Here is a 6,000-nt window from a genome sequence, read left to right as displayed (position 1 = left end):
AAAAGCAGGTTGGAGATGGGGCAGTAGTTCGCAAGGATGGTGGGGGTCCAGGGTTGCCTTTTTTCAGGATGGTGATGATGGTGGATTTAGAGGTGAGAGGGACAATATCAAAAGAGAGAGACAACCATAAAAAATATCAGCTAAAATGGGGAAAATGGAGCATCAGCAGTGTAGTGGGATTAGGAGTGAGGGACTAGGAGATAGGTCTCATGGACAAGATGAGCTCTGACAGGTGTTGATGGGAGATAGGAGAGAAACGGGGGAACGATGCAGGTTCAGTGCTAACACAAGGAGGAACTTTGGAGACAGTTTGGCCTGGTGGGATTGTGGAAGGGATGGAAACAGCAGATGCAGCTGATCAGATTGTCTGAATCTTAGTGATGGAGAAGCTCCATGAGCTCCTCACACTTATTGTTTGAGGTGAGGATGAAGGAGATGGGGAGAGGGAGAGCATTTCAAAAGAAACTAACTTGTGTTAAGACACATTAAAATGATTTGCCACACTGTGTTTAACACAAAACTAATATATTTCACTTTTATCCAGAATATTAACCCCAATAGCTGGGCTGGAGTTTATTAACATCAGCAAAAATAGACTAAAATGAACATGGTTCAGTCCTGAATATGATTAACAGCAGAATACAACCCCTGTAGTCACTCATGAACTCGCCAGTATTTCAGCAGGTGGGATGACTGAGTGAATCTCTTCCCACACTCAGAGCAAATGAACGGCCTCTCCCCAGTGTGAACTTGCTGATGTCTCAGCAGGGTGGAGGACTGAGTGAATCCCTTCCCACACTCAGAGCAGGTAAACGGCCTCTCCATCCTGTGGATGTACTGATGTGTAGAGAGTTGAGATGATTGCCTGAACCCAGTTCCGCAGTGAGAGCACATGAACGGTACTTTTAAAGCACTTCCCACTGTCCAGGCATTTAAAAAGTCTCTCCTCAGTGTGAACACGTTGATGGGACATCAGTTCCCAGGAACTTTTATAGCACTTCCTACAGACTAAGCATTTAAAAGGTCTCTCGCCAGTGTGAACACGCTGGCGCGTCAGGAGTTGCGATGACTGTGTGAATCCTTTCCCACAGTCAGAGCAGGAGAACGGCTTCTCCCCAGTGTGAACTCGCTGATGCTTCAACAGGTTGTTTGACTTTGTGAATCCCTTCCCACACTCAGAGCAATTGAACGGTCTCTCTCCAGTGTGAATGCGTCGATGAGTTTCCAGTTCAGATGGGTAACTGAATCCCTTCCCACAGTCTCCACGTTTCCACAGCTTCTCCCTGTTGTGACTGCACTTGTGTCTCGACAGGTCAGATGATCGGCTGAAGTCCCGTCCACACACAGAACACGTGTACGGTTTCTCCCCACTGTGAACAGTGATTTTTCCTTCCATGTTCAAAGTCCAGTAAATTGGGTGACTTCACCAGATCCTGATATGATGTTAGGTTTGAGTTTCCCAACTGCAAATCCTCCCCTTCTAGTCCCTTGTGAAATTGATTTAAAAAAGAGAAAAGGGAGTGAGATAGAATCCACAAAAACAGAAAGGCAGATTGTGAAATTGAACTGAATGCATCGAGTAATTTGTGGGGCCAGCACTAGGAAAACGTGACCATTAAAGAAGCCAATTGTCATAAAAACCCAACTGGTTCACTAATGTCCATCAGGGAAGGGAATCTGTCACCCAGCCTGGATCTACACAAGACTCTGGCCTCCAAGAGAGGAGAGAGAGGGGTGGGAGATGCAAGCAGTAAACGAGAGAGATTTTATTTTTCTACAACTCAGTCAGAACTTTGACAGAATACCCCAAACCCTTAAACTCCACACCAAGAAGGACCAGGGTCGCAGGTACACGTGGATGAGTGCAGCTCCCACAACACTCAAGAAGCTTGGCACTGTCCAGGATAAAGCAGTCCACTTGATTGGCACTCCATCCACAAACAATCACTCCCTCCACCACCGACGCACAGTGACAGCAGTGTGTACCATCTACAAGATGCACTGCAGGGATTCACCAAGGCTCCTTTGACAGCACCTTCCAAACCCACGACCCACTACCACCTAGAAGGACAAGGGCAGCAGTTAGGTGGAAACACCACCACCTGGAAGCTCTCCTCCAAGTCACTCACCATCCTGACTTGGAAATATATCGGCCATTCCTTCACTGTTGCTGGGTCAAAATCCTGGAACTCCCTCCCTAACAGTACTGTGGGTGTACCTACACCACATGGACTGCAGCAGTTCAAGGGCAACTAGGGATGGGCAATAAATGCTGGCGCAGCCAGCAAAGCCAGCATCCCATCAATGAATTTTTAAAAAATCCTTAGTTGCCTCTGGATTTAACTATCCTCACTCACTTCCAGCCAGCCTTGCACATTCAACTTCTCTGTAATCTTGAGGTCATCCAAAACTCTGCTGTGTGTTTACTCACACCAAGTCTTGTTCACGCTTCAGCCCTGTGCTCACTGGCCTACAAATGTCTCATTTAAGAAGCACCAAAATTTTACATTTCTCATCCTTGTTTTCAAATCCTCCCCATGGTTGCATTCATCCCTTTCTCTGTGATCTCTTCCAGCCACACAACCCTCTGAGATATCTGCACTGCTTTAATTCTGGCATCCTGAGAATTCCTGATTTTATTCTCTCCCACCTTGCTTGCCATAACCTGTGGAATTTCCTCCCTAACCTCTCCACCTCTCTCCCTCTCTGTTGTTCTTTAAGATACTCTTTAAAAATTAACTCTTTGACCAAACTAGTTGTCATCTGCCCTAACAACTCCATATGTGGGTTTGGTGTCAAATCTTGCTTTAGAACACTCCTGTGAAACACACATTGGAAAGTTGTATTCATATGAAAGGTGCTATCTAAATACACGTTGTTGCTGTTTTGCATATATCACCATTCCTTCATTTCTGGCTGAAAATCCTATAACTCCTTACCTAACACATTGTGGAACACCTTTACCACACAGACAGCAGCGGATCAAGAAGGTCGAACATCTTCTCCACAGGTAACTGGGGATTGGTAACACATGCTGAGCTTGTGGGACTAACCAATCAGATCTTGCAGAGAGAGCCAGCATGGGCACAATGAGTTAAAGAGCCTCCTTCTATATGACTTGAAGAAAATGGACCTGTAGTGGAGGCCAGGGGCGAACGTCTGCCACCAATGCCTATCCTGCTACAAACTAGCTCTGAGTTGGTCTGTACATGTTTCTAGACTCAGTTCTGCGAAAAAGCCTGCAATAAAACAAAAGGAAAAGAAATGAATTATAGTGCAAGTAAAACAATTCCTGAATATAAAAGATTCTGCGGGAAGATAAAGCTGGGAAGCCAGCAGCACATGGTCAGGGATGGCCAGTGGTGGAAGCCTCAATTAGATATGATCAGCATAACTGTCAGTAAAATACTAAACATGGTTAAAACACACCTATTAGAAGAGACAAAGGAAGTTAGTCAATGGCAGAGAGATGATCAGGGAGGGCAGGAATGAAACAGAGTAATGAATGGACATGTACTCAGATCCACAGTAAAGGAGCCACACCAGCCCCAGAGCCATGGAACCTCTCACAGATAACACAGCAAAGAACTTAAAGCTCTAAAATACAGATGAATGGGCAAAATACTCACCTCTGAAACAACTCCACTGTTTTCAATTTTAAAATCTCCTGCTGGAGCCTGCAGCTCGAAAGATATCAGAAGCACTGGAGTCAGAGAAAAATCTCCCAGTTGTGGAAATACCCGGGGAGCAGGGTGATGTCACTGTGCAATTGTCGGTGTGTGATGACATCACAGACATGAACACAGAACATCTGGGTCTGTGCAAACCAGTCATCACCACACATTATGAAGGATGTGAGGGCTCTTGAGAGGATGCAGAGGAGATTTACCAGAATGGTTCCAGGAATGAGGGATTATAGTTGCAAGGTTAGGTTGGAGAAATCGGGATTGTTCTTCTTGGAGTGAAGCCGATTGCTGGGAGATTTGATAGAGGTGTACAAGCTTATAAAATAAAAATACCTGGAAAAACTCAGCAGGTCTGGCAGCATCTGCGGAGAGGAACACAGTTAACGTTTCGAGTCCATATGACTCTTCAACAGAACTTATGCTAGTTTTACACCAGGTGGATAAAGATTAACTGTTCCCATTAACTAATCAAAAAGATTTTGTGCAAGAGATACAGAAGGGAGATGTGAGGAAGAACTTCTTTTGACGCAGCGAGTGGTCATGTCTTGGGTAATGAGTGGGTCTCTTGATTACTGATCCAGTGAAATTATCACTAGGCACTGTCTCCCCCTGGTCTCTTTGAGGTTGTTCCCGAAGAGAAGCCGGAAGCGGCGGATAATGAGAGTGGAGAATATTCATTGTTTAATATTCGGCTCTGGGGCCGCACTCGGGATTTGTAAACCCCGCCCGAGGTTTATTAACCCGCGGTAATAAAAACAAAAAAACTGCGGATGCTGGAAATCCAAAACAAAAACAGAATTACCTGGAAAAACTCAGCAGGTCTGGCAGCATCGGCGGAGAAGAAAAGAGTTGACGTTTCAAGTCCTCATGACCCTTCGACAGAACTTGAGTTCGAGTCCAAGAAAGAGTTGAAATATAAGCTGGTTTAAGGTGTGTGTGTGGGGGGCGGAGAGATAGAGAGAGAGAGAGAGAGAGGTGGAGGGGGGGGGTGGTTTGGTTGTAGGGACAAACAAGCAGTGATAGAAGCAGATCATCAAAAGATGTCAACGACAATAGTACAATAGAACACATAGGTGTTAAAGTTAAAGTTGGTGATATTATCTAAATGAATGTGCTAATTAAGAATGGATGGTAGGGCACTCAAGGTATAGCTCTAGTGGGTTTTTTTTTTATAATGGAAATATTTCCATTTTTTTTTTATAATGGAAATATTTCCATTATAAAAAAAACCCCACTAGAGCTATACCTTGAGTGCCCTACCATCCATTCTTAATTAGCACATTCGTTTAGATAATATCACCAACTTTAACTTTAACACCTATGTGTTCTATTGTACTATTGTCGTTGACATCTTTTGATGATCTGCTTCTATCACTGCTTGTTTGTCCCTACAACCACACCATCCCCCTCCACCTCTCTGTCTCTCTATCTCTCCGCCCCCCACACACACACCTTAAACCAGCTTATATTTCAACTCTTTCTTGGACTCGAACTCAAGTTCTGTCGAAGGGTCATGAGGACTCGAAACGTCAACTCTTTTCTTCTCCGCCGATGCTGCCAGACCTGCTGAGTTTTTCCAGGTAATTCTGTTTTTGTTTATTAACCCGCTCCCGACAGTGACCTCTCACCTGACACCTCACAATGCCCGGCTGATTGACAGAAGCTCCGGACCAATAGAAGGCGGGACAGGAGGACCGAACGGAAGCTGCTGGTCCTCCAACCAATCGGAGTGAATGAGGGGCGGGGATTTCGTGCCACGACTGGAGCTTTGCGCATGCGCGATACCGAGCAATCCCTGGTGCTGAATCCGGATGAGAAACAACAGGAGAGCAGGAGATGAATAGAGGGGAGGATTCATACATATACTATGCAGGCGTGAAGTTCCGAAAATCAAGGTATTAGGTTTGCATCAACGGGCCGCCATTGTTGGAGGGGGCAATATGCAGCGGAGAGCATGTGCGATCGCCATCTTTATAGGGTCTAGTCCAGATGAGCGCATGCGCAGTCATCCTGGACCCGGAAGTGGAAATGTTGTGATTCTTTTTGTCCTGGACTGACAATGATGGACTTTGGAAACTCCTTTTACAGGCAGATTTGCTAACTAGAAATGAAAACTAAGCATCACCTCAAGATCTGACAGAGTCAATCGATTCGTCAGGGCCTGAACGTCATCAGACATTGAACATGGAAGCAAAGAATCTTGTACAAAGTGGGGAGAAACAGTTCATGTGTTCCGAGTGTTGGCGAGGTTTTACCCGATCATTTGACCTTTCAGAGCACATGCACAATCATACTGGGGAGAAGCCTTGGAAAT

At 45.3% G+C, this 6,000-nt stretch overlaps 1 long non-coding RNA gene across 1 annotated transcript; it reads right to left on the bottom strand.

Moving 5' to 3' along the window:
- Positions 1 to 539: 539 nt before the first annotated feature.
- On the bottom strand, positions 540 to 4,402 carry LOC121270253. Its single transcript, XR_005941502.1, has 3 exons — positions 3,630 to 4,402; positions 2,940 to 3,239; positions 540 to 1,487 (listed from the first exon to the last, which is right to left on the bottom strand). It is a non-coding gene; the product is annotated as an uncharacterized LOC121270253 (long non-coding RNA).
- Positions 4,403 to 6,000: the final 1,598 nt, after the last annotated feature.

Source organism: Carcharodon carcharias, chromosome 27, assembly GCF_017639515.1.
Source record: "Carcharodon carcharias isolate sCarCar2 chromosome 27, sCarCar2.pri, whole genome shotgun sequence".
NCBI classification, from domain to species: Eukaryota; Metazoa; Chordata; class Chondrichthyes; order Lamniformes; family Lamnidae; genus Carcharodon; species Carcharodon carcharias.
Note: the sequence above shows the minus strand (reverse complement) of the source record. Positions and strands in the feature narration are given on the sequence as shown.